General features: G+C 36.0%; 1 non-coding gene across 1 annotated transcript; it reads left to right on the forward strand.

The window, feature by feature from the left end:
• Positions 1-19691: 19691 nt before the first annotated feature.
• On the forward strand, positions 19692-19799 carry LOC128280030 (small nucleolar RNA R71). The gene has a single exon (XR_008270212.1). It is a non-coding gene; the product is annotated as a small nucleolar RNA R71 (small nucleolar RNA).
• Positions 19800-24394: the final 4595 nt, after the last annotated feature.

The raw sequence follows: 24394 nt of genomic DNA on the forward strand, positions 1-24394 counted from the left end.
ATATATACGTATATATATAAACATATAAAAATATAATAATAAAATAAAAATAATAAAAAATTACCTTTTTCGGCCACCATGTGCGACGGTCCGGCGACGGTCCGGTGCCCCCCTGGCCAGAAATCCCTCTCCTCTCCTCTTCTCCCTTTTTTGTTTCCCTCCCCTAATTTTAAATGAAATTTAAAAAAAAAATTGGGTTTTATAGGGACCAAAATGGTGCGTTTTGGTCCCCCCCTCTTTTAAATGAAACGGCGCCGTTTTAGCCCCAGGTCGGACCAACCCGACCCGACCCGCTAGGATCCGCGTGTTTTCTTGTATAAGGGTCTAATTGTGCACACAGTCCTTCTGCATTTTCAAGGTTTTACAATCGAGTTTGTCGTTATTTTCAATTGGACCCAACAATTTACTACGGTTTCTGATTTGGTCCTCGATGTTGTTGCGCGTTTTGATTGAAGGGGTTTATTTCGTTTTTAGTTCCTCCACTTTTTGTACGCGTTGAAATAGGTCATTTCTTTTCTTTTTTATTTCATATTTTCCCCAAACTTTGTTTTTAATTTGATTTTAGTCCTTTTTGTTTATTACTTTATTATTTTGTTATACTCAGTTTTTTTTTTGTCTCGTTTTCTACTATTATATGTATATATATAAAATTACTATTATTATTATTATTATTGTATTTATTATTAGTAGTACTAGTATTTATTTTCACTTAATATTTATATATGTGTCTACATGTATGTATTTATGTATTGTACTAATAGTTTTCTTTTTCATATTATTATCTCCAATATATGTATATATTGTATATGTTTATATATTATATATATTTTTAATGTTATTTATTTTATATTTCTTTACTATTCCATGTATATATTTTTTGTTTTTATACCATATCATGTATATATCTTCACTACTCCTATCATCATTGTTAACATTAGCATGTGTTTCGTGTATACATCTTTATCGAATGTACGTATATATATATATCTTTTAATGGTGTATTTTCATTCTTAATATTATGTATTGTATGTATTTTCTTAATAACTATATTATATGTATATATGGTACGTGCGTATTCTATTATTATTATTACATTTTTAAAATATATATATGTATATGTGTATATTTATGTAATATTAGTAGTTGTTTTTTAACATTATTATTTCTAATAGGCGTACTATGTAAATATTTTAATACTATAATATATATACATGTTTTATATATATATTATGTATATGTATCTTTCTAATAGTGCATCTTTATCCATGTCATGTATGTATACGTTTTAATGTTTTGTACTATCTTATGTATATATTGTTATATCTATTTTATTCCTATTATACTTATTATTAATATTAGTACGTATATTTTATTATATAGGTATAAATATACTTTTTATATATAGTATTATTTTCATATATCGTTATATTAATTATTATATTTACTATTTTTCATTATTGATACTTATCATTTTATTTTAATATTATTATGGGTTATTTGGTGCGTATGCATCTTATTATTATTATTATTATTATTATTATTATTATTATTATTATTATTATTAGTATATGTTTATTATATATGTATATATATGTATATATTTTTTAATGTTATGTGTACACTTTGTAATACTATTATTATGCATATATTTTAATATCATTAGTTATACATTTTGTACTATTTTATACATACATTTTCTATATTATCCTTATTATTAGCATTAATATTAGCGTTTTTTTTCATATGTATATACTCTCAATATTATATTTTTATAGGTACACTCTTAATACCATATTATTCTTACTATTTTCACTATTATTACTTACTTTTAATATTATTGTTATTATTTATGTATACGTATAGATATTTTCATGTACTTATTATAAATGTATCATTTTCTTATTTTTATTATTATGTACATACATTTTCAATATTTATACATATATATGTATATGTTATGTATATATTTTAACATTACAAGTTAAATTTTTACTATCTTAGGTATATACTTCAAACACTATATATTGTCTATTTCAAACACTATTACTATTTATATATATATATATATATATATATATATATATATATATTTACTTACATACTCTTAATACCATTATTATATGCGTATACATATACATTCACCGTTTCCATTTCATGTTTAATTCTCATATTACGTTTAATATCGCATACATCTTTATCGTTTTTAAGGTTATTGTCACATTTATTATTTGCTTCAATATGTTTCTAGCTCTTTCTTTTATTTATTTTTATTTCATGTCAATTTGCTTTGCATTACTTCGAGAATTTTATTCTTATTTTCTAAATTAATTTCAGTACATGAGGCAACGTATCGGTTTAACACTAAGTTGTTGATTTCATCGCTATGTTGGGTGAATCACATCGGCTCGTGTTGAAAACGAAATGCCTTTCTAACAAATCAAATTTAAAAATTCTCGTCTTTTCAATCGGATCACGATTAAATGATACGTTGAACTCGTATTTTTGAAAATCAAGACAACATGTGTTTAATAAAGATACCAATTTTGGGCGTCGCGAGGGTGCTAATACCTTCCTTATGCGTAACCGACTCCCGAACCCTATTTTTTCTCTAGATTTTCACGTAGACCCAAATTCGGCCTTCATTTTTGTTCAAGAATAAATCTTTTTGTTTAAGAAATAAATTCATTAGGTGTCCGATCACACCTATAAAAAAGATCGGTGGCGACTCCCTCTTTTTAATAAAATTGAAAGTCGATTTTTCAAATTTCAAATAATCACCTCAATTAGTGACCAAAGCGAAAATTTTTACGTCGCTACAGCTGGAAACTCCACTGGGGACCCTTTTTGAGAGTCGAGTCGAATTAAATGCGGGTTGTCAAAATTTTCGAATTTCCTTGCTCAAATTAATATTTAATCGTGATTCTCAAATTTTGTTTTCAAAAAAATCATGCATTGGCATCATGTTGTAAATATCCTTCTAACTTGTTTTATCTTATTGATTTTCAGCTCTAAGTTTTTTTCAATTTTTGTAGTTTAGTTTTTAAATAAAACATAAAAGTTTGTGAGTTTCTTCCCACACACCGTGCACTTGCATTTTGGATAACATGAGCTCTCTACCCGGGCTCCGTTCGTTTAAGTGAAAGTAAACACTATGCCTTCGTGAGTTAACTCGTCCCTCCGCACAGGCTAGTGAATACTTTCGGGTTACATATGACTTATGCTTTCGTGAGTTAACTTGTCCCTCCGCATAGGCATAAGTAAATGTAATCCCTCGAATTGAACTTGTGAGCCTGTGATGGACTACGATCGAGGCTTCATACCAGTCTTAGTAGACGATAATGCGAACAATTCGAGTACCTGTCTAGAACCAAAACTGCATATAGTGAACCGTACGAGCCACCTAACTAGGGCCATGCCGAACCCTTGTCCGTTAATAGTCACCAAAATAAGTACACGGGAGAAACGCCTCTTGTCTTTCATTTTCTTTATATTTACACTGTTTATGCAAAAGAATTGAATCGGGTAGCTTAATTTGTTTCTCAATTTATATTTGTTGTGGTTACTAACCAAGTTTGTTTGTTTTTATTTTTAGTTTTTCATCATGCATCATAGGCATCATACTAGGAAGGTGTTGACTAGAGATCGGTTGCCAAAAAACGGGTTTCTAATGGAAGAGTCAATTATACAAACAACCGAAAAGAATGCCGTGGTTCGGGACTGGTCTCTAAAAACTCAGAAAGAAAAAGGGGATAGTCTAGTGGAGGGATGTATTGCCAATCTGCCCGAGCACGTAACTGTGAATGTTTGCCAGAATAACCTTGAAGATTTGGTTCGGGTTTAGAATCAGTGGGACTCTGACACTAGGGGTATCTTCACTAAAAGGTATGGAGATATAGCCCACCTGATCACTATCAACATAGACGAGTGTTTGATTCAAGCCATGATCAGATTTTGGGATCCGGCCTACCAATGTTTTACTTTCAATCAGGAAGACATGACCCCGACTATAGAAGAGTACGCTGCCTTGCTTCGTGTCGATAATGTACAACCCTATAAGATATATGTGAAAGAACCTAAGCCGATGACCTTCAAGAAAAAAATAGTGAAATTGACAGATATGACCGATACGTGGACCGAGAAACAAAAAAAGAAGAAGAATGAAGTCATCTGTATCCCGTGGTTTTCTCTGCGAGATTTGGTTCTAAGCCATCCCGATATGTTGAAGAGAGTGGATCTTTTTACGTTGACCATTTATGGATTGATCGTCTTCCCGAAGGTTCTTGGACACGTAGAAGTTACGGTGGTGGATTTCTTCGAAAGATTAAAGTAAGGAATCAACCTTGTCCCGACTATCTTGGCCGAGACCTTCAGATCCTTAAACAGTTGTAGGAAAATGGGGAAAGGACGCTTTATCGAATGTGCGCAGTTACTCAATGTCTGGATTTTGAGCCATTTCTGGAAAGTAGAGCGCACACCGTACCACATGTTTTCAAAAACCTTCACTCCGTTGGAAGCCTATCTTAAGAGAGAATGGCCAAAGGATGTCACCGAAGAGCAGGATGTCACCGAAGAGCATTGGGTCTCAGTTTTTTAGATCCTTCGTGTCGAGGATATAACTTGGAGAGCACCGTGGATACGTCCGTCAGTTCTGTTATACAAGGTTGGAAATCAAGATTGGGTGCCACTACTCGGGTTATGTGGAGGAGTTGGATACGCTTCGTTAATGGTCCAAAGGCAATTCTCTTCACGATAATTCATACCTGCCACCGGAGGATTAGCATAGTCTAAGTTTGCTTTTGCGGGCGAGGGTTATATGAAAAGGGTCTGAGATACGGCAAAGTCTTGGAAGAGAATTTATCTCATGGAATTAGCTCTATATGCTGATACCCTCACCCAAGATTACGACATATGGAGAAAGCAACGGGTGAACAGTCAGCAAATCTCGTCGACAAATTACACTATCCAGAATCCTTTCTCAGAAAATGTGCCATCTGAGCTAGAAATGGCAAGACAAGAATTTGAACGAGAAAATGCCAAAATGTCTCGGGACCTTAGTGCTCTTCAAGAGGAAAACTACCAACTGAAGATAGACGTTCAGATTGAAATATCCAGAACCGAGAAAGTGTAAAAAGAAGCTGAAGTCGTAAGAAATGACTTAAGGGACCTCCATCTGGAAAATAAAAAGTTAAGAGGCACAATAAAAAATAGTGGGTTGGGAAAATCGTCAGCAGAATGGAAGGAGGAAATTAACAACATCAAAGGAGTGATGGAATTCTGGAAAGGGAAAGTGAAGAAAGAAGAAAAAAAGGCTGCGCGGGCTATGATGGAGCTAATGAAGAAGAACGCCGAATATGAAACTGTGTATGCCAAGGTAATGACTAGTCGATCTAAATATCAAGAACTAAAAGAAATGATACAGGATTTAGAAGACATGCGGCAAGATCGTCAACAACAGCTAGATACTCTCTTGAAGGCTTTGGAAGAGAAGAATAGTCAATATGATAGAGACATTCGTGCTTACGAAGAAGGCCCCCAAGAAAAAGAAATACAACTTAGCTATTTGATCAATGAAATTCGTGGGGTAGCTATGCACGTGGTACAACTATCGGAAGAAGCTGAAATTCTCATGTGCCAATTCCCTCCAAGTCGAAGATCAAACATATCAGAATTCTTAGCATGAGTAAAGAAATATGGCGATATAGCTAGGAAGTTTGTGTAATGGCTGAATCAAAAATGAAAAATGTTTTGTAACGGACTCTTTGGATAAATGTAATGCCTAAATAGGGGCCGTCTTGAAATCAACACTAAATTCTTGTATATTCATTCGTGACTAACATTCATTTGACATTTATTCATTCATTCATTCATTCATTGCATATCCCATAATCGTTCGCTAAGGTTAAAACATACAATTCGCAATTGTGATATCGCAAGACTGGAACCACGTCATTTGTATAGGACACGCCGACAAGCTAGAGTAATGGAGGCTGAATTCAATGAAAGGATTGAAAGGATGGAAAGAATCCAAAGGGAAATACAAGAGTAGTTGGCCAAGTCGCAGCAAGAAACAAGAGACTTAATGGTGAGATCTCGAGAAGAATCGCTCGAACAGAAGGATCAAATGGCCAAGATGATGAAAATGATGTCGGCTCTGGTAAAAGGAAAGGGACCTACGAACCCTGACGTTGTGGAACCACAGTCAAGGGTTAACCTCGATCAAGATCCGCCCCGTCCTCTAGGATTTACTCCACCGTACACCCACGCAACACAAAGAGGGTATGCTCAATGGGAACCTACAGGCCTGGAGCAACGACCGGTGCCACCTACTAATCTAGGGCAAAGAATGTTTGTATCAAACCCGGGGGCTAGTCCTGCTGATCCACTCGTTCCAGATTTGGACGATCCAGCAGAAATAGCCAAGTTGAAAACTGATGATCACGAGACTCAAGAGAAGTATAAGAGCTTAGAGGAAAGACTCAAAGCGATAGAAGACACTGAAGTCTTCTCCGCACTAGGTGTTAAAGAACTCAGTTTGGTACCCGATCTAATTCTGCCTCCGAAGTTCAAGGTGCCTGATTTTGAAAAGTACGATGAGACAAGATGTCTAAAAACGCATCTTGTCATGTTTTGCCAGAAAATATTCGGTTATGTGAACGAAGCTAAGCTACTCATACATTGTTTTCAGGATAGTCTAGTAGGGTCGGCTCTTCGGTGGTACAACTAGCTTAGTAGAGAAAAGATCCGATCCTGGAAAGACTTGGCATCAGCATTCTGTGAGCAGTACAAGCATGTATCGGATATGGTGCCTGATTGAATGACTCTACAAATGATGGAAAAGAAACCAGCAGAAACCTTTAGATAATATGCGCAAAGGTGGAGAGATATCTCGGCTCAAGTGGAACCTCCACTGACTAAGACTGAGATAACAGTCCTTTTCATCAATACTCTAAGAGCACCATTCTATGACATGCTGGTGGGAAGTGCTACAAAGGATTTTTTAGATATCGTAATATCCGGAGAACTTATTGAGAATACCATCAAAAGTGGGAGGATGGAAGGTTCAGAAAGTTCAAAAAGGGTAGTACCCATGAGGAAGAAAGAGCCAAAAGCCCACATGGTGGGAACTGGAAGCCATTATACTCCTAATTCGTACCCAAATCAACCCCGACCTTAATATCACTCATCTCCAAATGTCTATTTCCCTTCTCAAAACCCTTACTATCAAACACCACCTCCTTACCCATCCTACCCTGTGTATGCCACGAACAACCAAAGACCAGTCATTGTATTCCCACAAAATACTATACCCTCTCAAGGCCAGCCTAAAAATGAACAAAGGCCAGCAAGACCTAATCTTGAGAAACCGCAATTTACTCCTATTCCTGTGTCGTATGGGGAACTATACCCAAAGCTCTTGGAGAAGCAATTAATATCTCCCCATTACATGGCACCCCTTAAGACTCCATACCCGAAATGGTACAATTCAAACGCTAGTTGTGCATACCATGCCGGGAACCAGGGGCACCCTACGAAAAACTGCCTTGCCTTCAAAAGGAGAGTTCAATGACTCATCGATGCGGGCATTCTACGATTTGATGGCACTGGCGGTACGGCGGGGAACCCATTCCCAAACCACACCGAAAGAAATGTGAGCGCGGTGGGAGAGAAAGATAAACGGCAAAGTAGAAGATGGGTTTCTAAAATAAGAACACCTCTGCAGAAAATCTGGGAGGTACTAGTTAAAAAAGGGTTGCTCTGTCATCTTAACAGAGTATTCGGAGGAAGAAATGCAAAGGGTCAGTTTTTGAGAATTCCATGGTATTGAAGGGCACGGCATTCAGTCCTGCGAGGAGTTCAGGAGATTACTACATAATATGATGGATAATAAGGAGATTGGGATTTTTTATAAAGGCGAAGAGGCCGATAGAGGAGAAAAATGCGCCTCTGACAATCAATTGCTAGGTTTCCTGTATAGCACTGACTGACCGTTAATAATTTATTACAACGTGAAGAAGGAGCCAGTAAAACCAAAGATGATCATTGAAGTACCATCTCCTTTCCCTTACAAGGACAATAAAGCTGTACCATGGAAATACGACGTCAATAGCGTCACACCTGGAGATGAAAACCCAAAGATGTGACTGGAAGTGTTAGGGAAGTAGGTCATTTCACTCGTAATGGAAGATGTTATTAGAAAGAGGTTGAACCAGTGAAGAAGAATAGTGATTTGAAACTAAAAGGAAAGGCAGTGATGTATGAGGCCGAAGTCGAGCAGGAAGTTCCACCCGTGCAAGAAACTAAAAAGCCTGTGGATAAGGAGGAAGCACAGGAGTTCTTGAAATTTATCAAGCACAGTGAATACAATGTGGTGGAACAATTGAATAAACAACCAGTACGAATCTCAGTTTTATCTCTACTGTTAAATTAAAAGCCACACCGGAACTCTTTACTGAAGGTGTTAAATCAAGCTTACGTAGCAAACAACATATCTGTTGAGAAGCTTGATAGGTGGGTGAATAATCTGAACATGGACAATTTCATCTCTTTTAGTGATGATGAGATACCTCCAAACGGTAGAGGCTCAGTGAAAGCACTGCATATTATGACTCGCTGCAAGGGCTACATAATACCGAACATGCTCATCGATAATGGGTCGGCACTCATCGATAATGGATCTGTCCTATTTAAGGCCCTGTCATTCCACGGTAAGGGCATTCGATGGGACAAGGCGTGAAGTCATGGGAAAGATTGAGATCCCTCTAGAAGTGTGCCCTTATATATACGATGTTAAAATTTCAAGTCATGGACATTACACCATTATACAATTGCCTTTTGGGAAGACCCTGGATCATTCTGCTGGAGCGGTCCCATCATCCCTCCATCAAAAGGTGAAATTTATCATGGATGGCTGTTTGGTCACTATCGAGGGAGAAGGAGACATTGTAGCATCTATTTCTACCGACGCACCATACATTGAAGTGAGTGAAGATACTATAGAGTGTTCCTTTAGATCCCTTGAATTTGTCAATACCACATTCGTCGCTGAAGGAAATAGAATTCCCATGCCAAAACTATCAAGAAATACCAAGATGGGTATCAAGTTGACTGTGGGGAGAGGAGCCCGAGCGAGGAAAGGTTTGGGAAAATTTCAGCAAGGAATAGTCAGGGCTTTAAAGCCAGTGCACCACAAGGCCTGATACGGTTTGGGGTTCTAGCCGGACATGCGTCAAAGAAGAAAACAATGGAAGAAAGATCAAGAAAGAAGGATCGCAAGAACCTTAGGTCGAGAAATAGAATGGGAGCCCATAACGTACCCTCCTTTGTCAAAAACATTTACGTCTGCAGGGATGATATACCCCGGACAAGATAATCCACGAAGCACGCTGTTATTAATTGAAAGGGGTCTTCAGAATGTCAGTATAAATGTCATTGACAAAGGAAGTGAGGCAATTAAAGATGCTTCAACGATACGCCCTTGTCCTCCTAGATTCATTTTGAACAATTGGACTGCCGAAGACCTTCTTGTAGTTTATAAGTCTTCAGAGTAATGCTCAAACGTTAACACTCTATTGTGTCCTTAGATATAATAGAATTCTTTTGTAAGAGCTTGCATTCGCTCTTTATCATTTAGATGAATATCAATGAAGATGCATTTTGTCATGATCTTTCGCATTATCACTAATTTCATAATCATTTTCTGATTTCATAGCCTATCCTTACATTTTCCTCATACCATACCATAACATTTCGTTTGTTGGTTCCAATACTTGGATGCCCCTCTTAGTTTCCTTTTCCATTCAACTTTCAGGTGCTCAGATATCAACAGCATGAACAAACCGGTTACGAGTCCTGAAATCGATTTTGAGAAGGCTATTTGTTTAGGAGAATTCGAAGCCGAAGAAAATACCGAAGACTATGTCTCGTCTCCTGACTTGCAAAGAATGGTGGAACAAGAGGATAAATAGATTTTGCCTCATCAAGAATTTGTTGAAACAATAAACTTAGGAACTGAAGAAAGGAAGCAAGAAGTGAAGATTGGGACCACTATTTCAGGGGGCACCAGGCATAATTTGATTGCTTTGCTCTGCGAGTACAAAAATGTATTCGTATGGTCATATCAGGACATGCCAGGATTGGTTGAAGATGTAGTGGTCCATAAGCTCCCATTAAGGCTAGAATGCAAACCCATTCAACAAAAGCTAAGACGGATGAGACCTGAGATGTTGTTGAAAATAAAAGAGGAAGTCAAGAAGCAATTCGATGCTAGCTTCCTAAAAGCCTCCAAATATTCAGAATGGGTGGCTAACATAGTCCCAGTACCAAAGAAAGACGGTAAAGTATGAATGTGCGTGGATTATCGTGACCTAAATCGAGCAAGTTCTAAAGATAATTTTCCCTTACCACACATTGATACGTTGGTGGATAACACAGCAAAGCATTCATTGTTTTCTTTCATGGACGGATTCTCGAGGTATAATCAGATCAAGATGGCCCCTGAGGATATGGAGAAAACTACCTTCGTAACAATGTGGGGAACATTCTGCTACAAGGTGATGCCATTTGGGTTAAAGAATGCTGGGGCAACATATCAGAGGGCTATGGTGACGTTATTCCATGACATGATGCATAAAGAAAAAGAGGTCTACGTCGACGATATGATTGCTAAATCCCGAGGGGAAGAAGAACATGTAGTGAACCTCAAGAAGTTGTTTGGAAGGTTGAAAAAGTTTCAGCTAAAGCTTAATCCATCCAAATGTACATTTGGGGCTAGCTCGGGAAAGTTGCTAGGCTTCATTGTCAATGAAAGAGGTATCGAGGTTGATCCAGATAAAATAAAAGTCATTCATGAGTTACCACCTCCGAGCACGCAAAGGGAAGTCAGAGGATTTTTAGGGAGGTTAAACTACATCGCCCGATTCATCGCTCAACTTACCAACCAATGCCAGGTGGCCTTTGATAAGATAAAACAATAATTGTCTAGTCCTCCAGTGCTAGAACCGCCAACTCCGGGAAGACCATTGATATTGTATTTGACTGTGTTTGAAAATTTAATGGGTTACGTACTGGGGCAACACGACGAGTCAAGAAAGAAAGAAAAGGCGATCTACTACCTCAGCAAAAAGTTCACTGAATATGAGGCAAAGTATTCGTCCATTGAAAAATACTGTTGCGCTATGATTTGGGTAGCTCGGAGACTCAGGCAATATATGTTGTATCATACGACATGGCTAATTTCAAAGCTGGACCCAATAAAGTACATGATGGAATCACCTGCACTCTCAGGAAGAATGGCACGATGGCAGATCTTACTATCAGAATACGACATTGTCTATATGAGCCAAAAGTCGATAAAAGGAAGCGCAATAGCTGACTTCTTAGCAACTCAAACAATGGATGAATACGAGCCATTGAAATTTGATTTTCCGGATGAAGATTTAATGTGCATTACAGAAAAAGAGTGCGAGTTACCAAAAAAGAAGTCATGGAAGATGAGCTTTGATGGTGCATCGAACACATTGGGGCATGGGATTGGAGTAGTCTTAGTATCACCAGAAGGGAACCATTATTCGTTCACTGCCAGGCTGAATTTCTTCTGTACCAATAACATAGCGGAATATGAGGCCTGTATCATGGGACTTCGTGCAGCTATGGAACGAAACGTCAAAACTTTAGAGGTATATGGAGACTCAGCGTTGGTGATTTACCAAATCCGTGGAGATTGGGAAGTGAGAGATCCGAAATTGATTAAGTACAGTGATCTAGTGGCTGAATTGATCAAAGAATTCAAAGAAATAACTTTTCATTACTTCCCACGAGAAGAAAACCAATTGGCTGATGCCCTGGCCACTTTGGCTTCAATGTTCAAAGTAAGTAGAGAAGCAGAAATAATGCCCCTCAAAATGAGCATATACAAGGTCTCTGCACACTGTTGTAGCATTGAGAAAGAGACAGACGGACAGCCATGGTTCTACAATATCTTAGAATATGTCAAGAATCAAAAGTATCCTGAACAAGCAAATGAGAACGACAAAAAACAATCAGAAAAATGTTAGTGGGATTTGTTCTCGATGAGGACATCTTGTACAAAAGAGGAAAAGATCAAGTGCGCTTGAGATGCGTGGATGCTGTTGAAGCCAAAAAAATACTTGAAGATGTCCATGAGGGAATTTGTGGGACACATGCCAATGGTTTCACTATGGCCAGGAAGATTATGAGACTCGGTTATTACTGGCTGACGCTGGAAAGTGACTGCATTAGTTTTGCATGAAAATGCCACAAATGTCAGATTTATAGCGATAAGATTCATGTACCCCTTTGCCCCTTCATGTCATGACTTCTCCGTGGTCTTTTTCTATGTGGGGCATGGATGTCATAGGGCCAATTTCTCCAAAAGCTTCTAATGGACGCCGATTCATCTTTGTGGTTATTGATTACTTCACAAAATGGATAGAAGCTGCTTCGTTTGCCAACGTGACGAAGACTGCAGTTTGCAAGTTTTTGAAAAGGGAAATCATTTCTCGATATGGTTTGCCTGAAAGAATCATTTTAGATAACGCCTTGAATCTGAACAACAAGATGATGAAAGAAGTATGTGAGCAATTTCAAATAAAGCATCACAACTCATCCCCCTATCGCCCGAAAATGAATGGAGCTGTTGAAACGGCCAACAAGAATATTAAGAAGATTATTGGGAAAATGACCGAGACATATAAAAACTGGCACGAGAAGCTACCATTTGCTTTGTACGCATATCGTACATTGGTACGGACATCTACGGGGGCAACTCCTTTCTCTTTGGTCTATGGAATGGAAGCTGTGCTACCTATCGAAGTTAAGATCCCTTCTCTACGAGTCTTAATGGAGTCGAAATTAGAGGAAGCAGAATGGGTTCAAGCTCGATATGACCAGTTAAACCTCATCGAGGAAAAACGTCTAAAGGCAATTTGTCACGGACAGATGTACCAGAAGAGAATGATCGCGGCCCATGACAAGAAAGTACAGCCAAGAGAATTCCACGAAGGAGAACTCATGCTAAGAAAGATTCTCCCAATACGAAAAGACTTCCGAGGAAAATGGACACCAAATTGGGAAGGACTATATGTCGTAAAGAAGGCATTCTCGGGTGGAGCTTTGATTCTCACTGAGATGGATGGGAAGGAGTTATCGAATCCAGTGAACTCAGATGCTATGAAGAAATATTATGCTTGAAAAAAATCAAGATGAAAACCTAAAAAGGGCAACTTAAAAAAAAAAAGGTATCAAGGTGAAAACCTGAAAAAGGCATCTCGATTAACACGAAAGATTAGAATGAAAACCCGAAAGGGCATTCTAATGAAGCAAACCCGAGCTTAAAAAGCAAGGCGTTTTGAATGATGGGTCAAACAGCGAGACTACAGTATTTGAAACATTTCTGAAAGCTCGAAATCTTCGACGCAAGAAGCCATGCTCGAAAAGATTCTTGATTAAGAAACGTGGAAGAGTTCATACGTTGAAAATCTGAGCATTTGTATCCATTGAATATAATCCCCTTCTTTTCATGACGCTTTAAACTCTTCTTGGTCAACTTTCTTTGTTTGTTACTTTTGAAATAAATAAATGTAAGGTATTCATTTGTCCCTACCTGACTATTTTCATACATCTCATTATGTGGTTTATTTAAATGATAAATAGTGAAATGACATACTCTAGACAAAAAAAATGTTAAGCATTACCCGGATGAGAATTTAATAAGTACAAGAGCCTCAAAGCAAGGACAAAGTTCAACCAGGGGCAAAAGAGTGATATCTGAGAAACGCAAGTTACTTGTAAAATTTGAGGATGGGTACAGGGCCTAAAGAGAAAGTCAAGAATTGAAACAATGAATGCAGATCATCACAAAAATCGTGACGAAAAAAAAATGCGACAAACATGCCTGAGGCGCATAGCAAAATCATGTAGGCATAAAGGCATTTAAGATAAACATGTGCATATCATGATAACATCATGCATGACATATACAGGTACTCCAGTAGAGCAAGAGGATGCGATGATAGCTGTACTGAATCAAAGGAAAAGACACCTGAGTTCCACCAGATGACATCTTTTGGTATTTTGATGTTTTTATTTCTGTTTTCAAAAAAAAATCTACTCATATTGCGAGAGGTGAGTTGAGCCTCAGGACACGTTGAGGTATTTTCAATTTCTTTTTTCCAAAAATCAACTCATATTGCGAGAGGTGAGTTGAGCCTCAGGGCATGCTGAGGTATTTTCAATTTCTGCTTTTCAAATTCTGCTTGTCAAAAAAATCAACTCATATTGCGAGAGGTGAGTTGAGCCTCAGGACACGCTGAGGTATTTTCAATTTCCATTTTTCAATTTCTGCTTTTCAAATTCTGCTTTTCAAAAAAATCAACTCATATTGCGGGAGGTGAGTTGAGCCTCAGGACACGCTGAGGTATTTCCAATTTCCGTTTTTCAATTTATGCTTTTCAAAAATCAACTCATATTATGAGAGGTGAGTTGAGCCTCAGGGCACGCTGAGGTATTTTCAATTTCTATTTTTTCAATTTATATTTTTCAAAAATCAACTTATATTGCGAGAGGTAAGTTGAGCCTCGGGTCACATGTCGAGGTACTTTCAAAATTGGCTTTTCAAATTAAGTTTTAAAAAAAAAGCCAACTCATATTGCGAGAAGTGAGTTGAGCCTTGGCTCACGTGCTGAGCTACTTTCAATTTCTGTTTTAATGTCTGTTTTTAAATCAACTCATATTGCGAGAGGTGAGTTGAGCCTCAGGACACGCTGAGGTATTTTAAATTTCTGTTTGTCAAAAATCAACTCATATTGCGAGAGGTGAGTTGAGCCTTGGCTCATGCGCTGAGCTATTTTCAATTTCTGTTTTTAATGTCTGTTTTTAAAAAGTCAATCCATATTGCGAGAAATGAGTTGAGCTCAGGATCACATGCCGAGTAATAATAAAGATTGAAGGTGATGGAAGACACCAGATTTGGCCTCCCTGAAGTTGCAGCGGAGCAAGTTAAAGTTGCAAGTCTTGTCTCCCTGAAGTTGCAGTGGAGCTGATCAAGGATATCAAATCTTGCCTTTCTGAAGTGGCAGAAGAGAAGACTACAAACCTTATCTCACTGAAGCGGTAGAAGAGCAGATTGAAGTTGTAGATCTGATCTTTATGAAGCTATATGGAAGCAGATCGAAGCCACAAATCCCATATCCTTGAAGTTACCGTGGAGTAGATTGAAGCTACAAGGCATATGTCAAAAGATGCAGTGGATTGAACCAAGGCTACAAGATGCGGTAGACTGAAAGGAGACTACTTGAATAAGAAGAGCTCCAAAGGAAGTCAAGACTCAGCAAGACCAGCCAAAATTGGCCTTTCTTTATATCTTTGCTCTATCCCCGCTACATGACAATGAGCAAAGAGGGGCAGCTGTTATAGGCTAATTTTGGCCCGGGCAACTGTTATAGGCTAATTTTGGCCCATTTACATTAAACCCCATGACCCATTTACATTTTTACAAACCCAACAAATTTAGCCTAACTAAACCTACCTAAGCCCAAGCTAAAAATTCAAACCCAACTAACCCAACAGAAGCCCAAAACCCCAACAACCCATTACAAACCAAACCCAATCTAAACTAACAGCCCAATACCTGAACCCATTTACAACTTAAACCCACTAACCCATCAAAAACCCAACAGCCCAATTACACCCTAACCCTAACCCGAACACTTCTGCCCCCAACCACTCCACTGGTCACCAGCCACTTGCCTCTGACAGCACTGCAACACCGATCACCAACCGGTCATGTCTCCACCGCCTATGCCCATCCCCTGCAATCAATAAAGAGGACAAGACAGAAACAATATAAAAATGAATGTAAAAGGGTTATAAAACCCGAATGAAACGTTGAAAAAAGGAGGGATTTTTTCAAGAGTAAAAACAAGATATTCGGCCATACCAAGCAATGAATTTCAGTTATCAAAAACACCAAAAGCAGTGAATATCAGAATACAAGAATCAAAATCAGACATAGGAGGTGACACTTCGTATTTTGAGTTTTAGATTTCTTTTTCTTTTCTTTTTTCTCATTTTCTTATACATACAAATATATATACGTATATATATAAACATATAATAAAATATAATAAAATAAAAAAATAAAAATTACCTTTTCTGGCCATCGCGCACGGTGGCCGGCGCTGGCGCCAGCGACGGTCCGGTGCCCCCTAGCCGAAAATCCCTCTCCTCTCCCTCTCTCCCTTTTTTTTTTCCCTCCCCTAATTTCAAATGAAATTTTAAAAAAAAATTGGCTTTTATAGAGACCAAAACGGTGCGTTTTGGTCCCCCCTCTTTTAAATGAAACGGCACCGTTTTAGCCCCGGGTCGGACCGACCCTACCCTACCCGCTAGGATCCACGTGTTTTCTTGTATAAGGGTCTAATTGCACGCATAGTCCTTCCGTATTTTCAAGGTTTTACAATCGAGTTTGTCGTTATTTTCAATTGGGCCTAACAATTTACTTCGATTTCTGATTTGGTCCTCAATGCTGTTGCGCGTTTTGATTGAAGGCGTTTATTTCGTTTTTAGTCCCCCCACTTTTTGTGTGCATTGAAATAGGTCATTTCTTTTCTTTTTTATTTCAGATTTTCCCCAAACTTTGTTTTTAATTCGATTTTAGTCCTTTTTGTTTATTACTTTATTATTTTGTTATACTTAGTTTTTTTGTCTCGTTTTCTACTATTATATGTATATATATATTTACTATTATTATTATTGTTGTATTTATTATTAGTAGTACTAGTATTTATTTTCATTTAATATTTATATATGTGTCCACATGTACGTATTTATGTATTGTACTAATAGTTTTCTTTTTCATATTATTATCTCCAATATATGTATATATTGTATATGTTTATATATTATATATATTTTAATGTTATTTATTGTATATTTCTTTACTATTCCATGTATATATTTTTGTTTTTATACCATATCATGTATATATCTTCACTACTCCTATCATCATTGTTAACATTAGCATGTGTTTCGTGTATACATCTTTATCGATTGTGCGTATATATATATATCTTTTAATGGTGTATTTTCATTCTTAATATTATGTATTGTATGTATTTTCTTAATAACTATATTATATGTATATATGGTACGTCGTATTCTATTATTATTATTACATTTTTAAAATATATATATGTATATGTGTATATTTATGTAATATTAGTAGTTGTTTTTTAACATTATTATTTCTAATAGGCGTACTATGTAAATATTTTAATACTATAATATATATACATGTTTTATATATATATTATGTATATGTATCTTTCTAATAGTGCATCTTTATCCATGTCATGTATGTATACGTTTTAATGTTTTGTACTATCTTATGCATATATTGTTATATCTATTTTATTCCTATTATACTTATTATTAATATTAGTACGTATATTTTATTATATAGGTATAAATATACTTTTATATATAGTATTATTTTCATATGTCGTTATATTAATTATTATATTTACTATTTTTCATTATTGATACTTATCATTTTATTTTAATATTATTATGGGTTATTTGGTGCGTATGCATCTTATTATTATTATTATTATTATTATTATTATTATTATAATTATTATTATTAGTATATGTTTATTATATATGTATATATATGTATATATATGTATATTTTTTAATGTTATGTGTACACTTTGTAATACTATTATTATGCATATATTTTAATATCATTAGTTATACATTTTGTACTATTTCATACATACATTTTCTATATTATCCTTATTATTAGCATTAATATTAGCGCTTTTTTTTCATATGTATATACTCTCAATATTATATTTTTATAGGTACACTCTTAATACCATATTATTCTTACTATTTTCACTATTATTACTTACTTTTAATATTATTGTTATTATTTACGATACGTATAGATATTTTCATGTACTTATTATAAATGTATCATTTTCTTATTTTTATTATTATGTACATACATTTTCAATATTTATACATATATATGTATATGTTATGTATTTATTTTAACATTACAAGTTAAATTTTACTATCTTAGGTATATACTTCAAATACTATATATAGTCTATTTCAAACACTATTACTATTTATATATATATATATATATATACGTACATACTCTTAATACCATTATTATATGCGTATCTGAGATACATTCACCATTTCCATTTCATGTTTAATTCTCGTATTACGTTTAATATCGCATACATCTTTATCGTTTTTAAGGTTATTGTCACATTTATTATTTGCTTCAATATGTTTCTAGCTCTTTCTTTTATTTATTTTTATTTCATGTCAATTTGCTTTGCATTACTTCGAGAATCTTATTCTTATTTTCTAAATTAATTTCAATACATGAGGCAACGTATCGGTTTAACACTAAGTCGTTGATTTCATCGCTATGTTGGGTGAATCACATCGGCTCGTGTTCAAAACGGAATGCCTTTCTAACAAATCAAAATTTAAAAATTCTCGTTTTTTCAATCGGATCACAATTAAATGTTACGTTGAACTCGTATTTTTGAAAATCAAGACAACATGTGTTTAATAAAGATACCAATTTTGGGCGTCGCGAGGGTGCTAATACCTTCCTCGTGCGTAACCAACTCCCGAACCCTATTTTTTCTCTGGATTTTCACGTAGACCCAAATTCAGCCTTCATTTTTGTTCAAGAATAAATCTTTTTGTTTAAGAAATAAATTCATTAGGTGTCCGATCACACCTATAAAAAAGATCGGTGGCGACTCCCTCTTTTTAATAAAACCGAAAGTCGATTTTTCAAATTTCAAATAATCACCTCAATTAGTGACCAAAGCGAAAATTTTTACGTCGCTACACACCACATTGTCTTGCCTAGGTTTTGGTTCATCCTCAACTAGCCCTTCATCATTGTGTACAGTAATTGCATGAAGTTTCTCTATTGGGTTAGTTTCAGTATTACTTAGTAGGTCACCATGTGGTCATTCAGAGATCAACTTCGCAAGCTGTTCTATTTGAGTTTCGAGCCCTTGAATTGACGTTTGTTGATTCTTAAGCGCTATTTCGGTATTCTAAAAACGAGTTTTCGACACTGAGATAAATTTTTTTGTAAGCATCTCTTCAAGGTTCGATTTCTTCTCTTGTTGGTAAGGTAGTTGTTGAAAACCTAAAAGATATTGCGGCCTTTGATTTCCCTGACCACCCCATGAGAAATTGGGACGGTTCCTCCAACCTACAGGTTATTTTGAGGTCTAGAATTAGTACCCATATAGTGGACTTGTTCCTCATCAATGCTAGGGTTGAAGGATGGATAATCTGTGTTGTGCACTCCTCCTCCATCTGAATCACACCTCATCACTGGATGTACCTGAGTAGAACCATACAAACCATCAATCTTTTTATTTAAAAGTTCTACCTGGTTAGAGAGCATAGCGACCACGTCGAGGTTGAAAACACCAGCTGCTTTTGCCGGCTTTATTCTCATGACTTGCCACAGATAGTTATTTAGTGACATCTTTTCAATAAATTCATAAGCCTCTTAAGGTTTCTTGTTGTTTAAAGTTCCACCGATGGCTGCGTCGATCAGTTGCCTTGTTGAGGGGTTCACACCGTTATAAAAAGTCTGAACCTGCAGCCATAGAGGTAACCCATGGTGAGGGCACCTTCTCAATAAGTCCTTGTATCTCTTCCATGCATCATAAAGAGTTTCGAGATCCATCTGCACAAAATTAAGAGATATCATTCCTTAATTTAGTTGTTTTAGTCGGTGGAAAATATTTAAGTAAAAATTTTTCGGTCATTTGTTCCCAACTGGTGATTGACCCTCGCGGTAACGAGTTCAACCACTGTTTAGGCTTATTCCTTAATGAGAATGGAAACAACCGAAGGCGAATGGCATTGTCAGAAATGCCATTGATCTTAAAGGTGTCACAGGATTCCAGAAAATTTGCTAAATGAGTGTTTGGATCCTCGTCCTACAAACCATCAAACTGAACAAACTGTTGTATCATTTGAATCGTGTTAGGTTTCAGTTCAAAATTATTTGCAGCAACAGCAGGTCTAACTATACTCGATTCAGTTCCTGTTAAAGTAGGTTTAGCATAATCATACATAGTACGAGGAGCAAGATCCTGATTTACTAGATTTACAACAACCACAGGAGGTAACGGATTATTCTGATTATCAGCCATCTCCTCGGTTGTGGTATGGATATCGGCCTCTCGGTCTTCCTCTATGTATTGTAGGCTTTGCCTTATTTCTTTTCGATTTTTGCGAGCTATGCTTTCAATTTCGCTATCAAAAAGTAGAGGTCCTGACGGGTTTCTTATAGTCATAAACTATAAAAACCTGCCAAAAGTAGAGAAAAGAAAATTTAGTAAAAAAAATGAAATTGCAATGAAAATAAAGAATGGCTAAAGTAATAAAAATTAAGCTTTCCTAATATCTTAGTCCTCGGCAATGGGGCTAAAAGTCATTTGAATTGATTTATTCATGTTTATATGATATTGAATTGTGATAAATGCTTATAGAAGCTGAATATGTGAAATGGAGAAAGTTTCGATAATGTAACAACATCCGAAGGCCCCGTACGAACCATAGGAATAGTTAGGATACATATGTCATCACATAGGATTTCGATATTTGATTTCGTGTAAGACCACGTCTGGGACATTAGCATCAATTTGAGATTTACGTGTAAGACCATGTCTGGGACATCAGCATCGTATTTGATTTCGTATAAGACCTTGTCTAGGACAGTGGCATCGATATTTGATTACAAGTAAGATCACGTCTGGGATGTTGGTAGTTTACAAGTTTTCCAAGCAATCCAAGTATCCTTAATGATTCCAAACGGTTCAATGGGCACTTCGAGAAACGAATAACTATGTGAATGTATATCCGATTCAAGTACGTTTGAAATGTATAACATGATTGAGAATAAAAAGTAAGTACTTGTACAATTGTGTACATATGATATATGTAAGAGAATTATGGTTATATGAGCTATATGAGACTTATGGGTATGTGAATATATTTTTCCATAAGTTACATGAATGAATTGGTTCTAGAAATGTATTATGTGATAAGTTATTTGTATAAGGCTTACTTTGTGTGTTTTTCATCTGTTTTATAGATATCGAAGCTACCGAGAGCTCGGGGATCATCAAGGATCATCACTACACTATCAAACTTATCTTTGGTACCTTTTGAAAGTGTAAATATTAAAGTATGACATGTATCGTCTAGATAAATTAAGATATGTTTTTGAGTTATGAATATTTCGCCATGTGATATGGCTTGGTTTTGGTTGTGTTTATAAATGCCTTTGGAATATAATCTATGTGATGCAATATTGTTAATATGATGTGTTCTTGGATGGCCAAAGAGAATTGGTCAATTTGGTAAGATTATGGCATGAGATTGAATGAAGTAAATTGAGGTTATGTAATATATGTTTTGTTATGACTTTGGGTTATGAATTGGCATGATTTGGTATGGGTATAAGCATGAGATTGGTTGTTAATAATATGGCATGAATGATGTATGTTTTGGTTATGTATTGGTTGGAATTTGGTATGAAATGATTTGGTTTTGATCTTGTAGGGAGGACCCAAAATTAGGGTGGCAAGTTGGCCTTGTAAATGCTCTATTTTTGCCCACACGGGCAAGTGTCTTTGCCGTGTTGTTCGAGGGCCATTTCGAAATAAGCCTGGGTAGACCACACGGTCACACACACGGGCGTGTGCCAAGTCACGTGGCCAAGTCAATTTTGAGCATGGGCTAGACATACGGGCGTGTAACTGGCCGTGTGACCCAAGCCAGTAGCCTCCCTAATTTTCACACGGCCTGGTACACGGACATGTCTTGTGACCGTGTGGACAAGTCAGTATGTATGCTCTGTTTGGCCACAGCCTAGACACTCGGGCGTGTTTATTGCCGTGTGAGGCACACGGCCTGTTCACATGGGCGTGTAACCTCTGTAACTTAGAAAATTTATTTAGTTTTGAAAAATTTTGTATGTGTTTGGTTTAGTCCCGACCTCTTCCTAATGCATGTTTAGGGTCTCGTTGACCTAAGAAAGGACTTTATGCTAATATTTGACTTTGATATGAAAATGTATAACTTTTGATTGTGAAATGTTTTGATATGTTCGATAATGCCTCTTAACCCTAGTCCGACGATGGATATAGGTTAGGGGTGTTACAATAATACAAAACAAGAAATAGTAAATAGAACATATACTCAGGTGACCACTATAGGTTTGATATGGTTCTACCTAAAGTAGGTTCTTTAGGGCTCATTATATGCGGTTCGGTTCTAAAGTAAAGGTATCTTAACCAGCAGATTCCTCGATCCTCACCCATTATAGGCTCATACGGACGGAGTTCAGTTCAGGAAAATACATTTCCCTATGGCTATACGAAGGTGAAGACCTCACGAAGCCATAGGTACGGATGTATCCCAAAAGTGATCCACTATCCTATACGGAGGTGAAGACCTCACGAAGACATAGGTACAGATGTATCCCAAAAGTGATCCACTATCCTATACGGAGGTGAAGACCTCACGAAGGAATAGCTTTTCACTCCCACTTAAGAAGGGCAAAATGGAACAATTATGCCATGCAATGTGCGGAAATATACCAAGAGAAACTTGAACCAATAAAGCAGACATATTGACTCATTATATAACCTAAGATAATGAAAACATTTTTACCTCCAAAATAAAGTATGAAGGGTGAAAAGCAAGGATGAGATCGTTAATTTAAACCAAATTATTAATTTTTGACAAAAAAGACCAAAAAGTAATCAACTCGTGGCTTGACTCTTTTATTAGTCCCTAGTGGAGTGCCAAGCTGTTGAAACCTTTTGCTTTTTGAAATTGACTTTATTTTGAAAACGAAAATGGAGTTGCCACCAATCCTTTTTATTTAGGTGTGATTGGATTACCTCAAAATTTAATCATAAAAGGTTAGATTTACTAAAACAATGATTTTTGGCCTACAAAATCTAAGGAAATAGGTTCGGGAGTCGGTTACGTGTGAGGAAGGATTAACACTTTCTAACACCCAAAATTGGTACCTAGTTGATTACTTGATGTTTTGATGTCGAAAATTAAAAATTCAAATGGAATTTAAAATACAGTCCCTCTTTGCATCATGTTACTTGATGGTATTTAAAGAAATCCGATCTAAATTGAATTTTTAATGAGGATGCATTCTCATTTTGAGTCGATCAAGACGAAAAATCATGTCCTGTAAGTTGGGGCACAAAATCTCAAATGCTCGAAAATAAAGACGCTCTCCGTTTAATTATAGCCCAAATCTTACAATCTTATTTATTTTATAATTATTTTTTTTAAAAAAAAGGGAGGGATATTCAATTATTTTAGTTCAAGGAAAAATTGTACCCCGTAAGTTAAGGGCACAATTTATCAAATCCTCAAAATAAAGAATATCACATTGGTTTTAATTTCTTCTAATGAGTTATATAAAAACGAACACATCACTTGATATGATATGCGATTGAGCATAATGCGGGAATGAATAAATATATCTACGCATAATGGTCAAAATAATAATAAAATAAAATAACTACAAAAATTAAATAAAGCATAGATTAAATTTGAAATGACTATCGTAAAATAATAATATAAGAACAAAATAATAGTAGGTACCATTATCAAATGGTGATGAAACAGCTTTAAAAAAAATTGATGATGATAATAATAATAGTGACGATAATGATTTAATTAATGTCATGTTCAATAAAAAAACAAAATGATAGTAGTAATGAATCAAGGATAAAGTAAAATTTGTTTAATTTAGAGGGTAAAATGCACAATAAAAAGAAATATAAATAATATGAACTTTAAGTATTAATAGAGGTAAAGAAATAATAAATAAATAGATAAATAAAATTCATAAAAGGTGAAATTAAATAAATGAAAGATTGGATTGGAATTTAAATGAAATTAGAAGCATAAATTATAATAAAATTAATTAATTAATTAATAAGGCAGAATAAAGGACCAAAATAGAACGCGCGAAAAGGAGCAGGGATCAAATAGGAAATTATTCCCAAACCCATTAAACGCACCGTTTCTCAGAGGGACCAAAATAAAAAAAATCCAAAATTAAATGGTATAAATTTTAAAAAAGAAAAAAGACCAGAAATAGGATTGTATTGAAAAGCATTAAAAAGCGGAATGACTAGGGCTGCAATTAGACCCTTGTCACAAAAACACGTGGATCCCTTGGGATCCGGGTCGGATCAGCGGGTCTAGCTTGAAACAGTACCGTTTTGGCGTCTGAAAGTTAAGCCCAAAAAACGATGTCGTTTTATAG

This window comes from Gossypium arboreum, chromosome 8 (genome assembly GCF_025698485.1).
Source record: "Gossypium arboreum isolate Shixiya-1 chromosome 8, ASM2569848v2, whole genome shotgun sequence".
In the NCBI taxonomy this organism is placed as follows: domain Eukaryota; kingdom Viridiplantae; phylum Streptophyta; class Magnoliopsida; order Malvales; family Malvaceae; genus Gossypium; species Gossypium arboreum.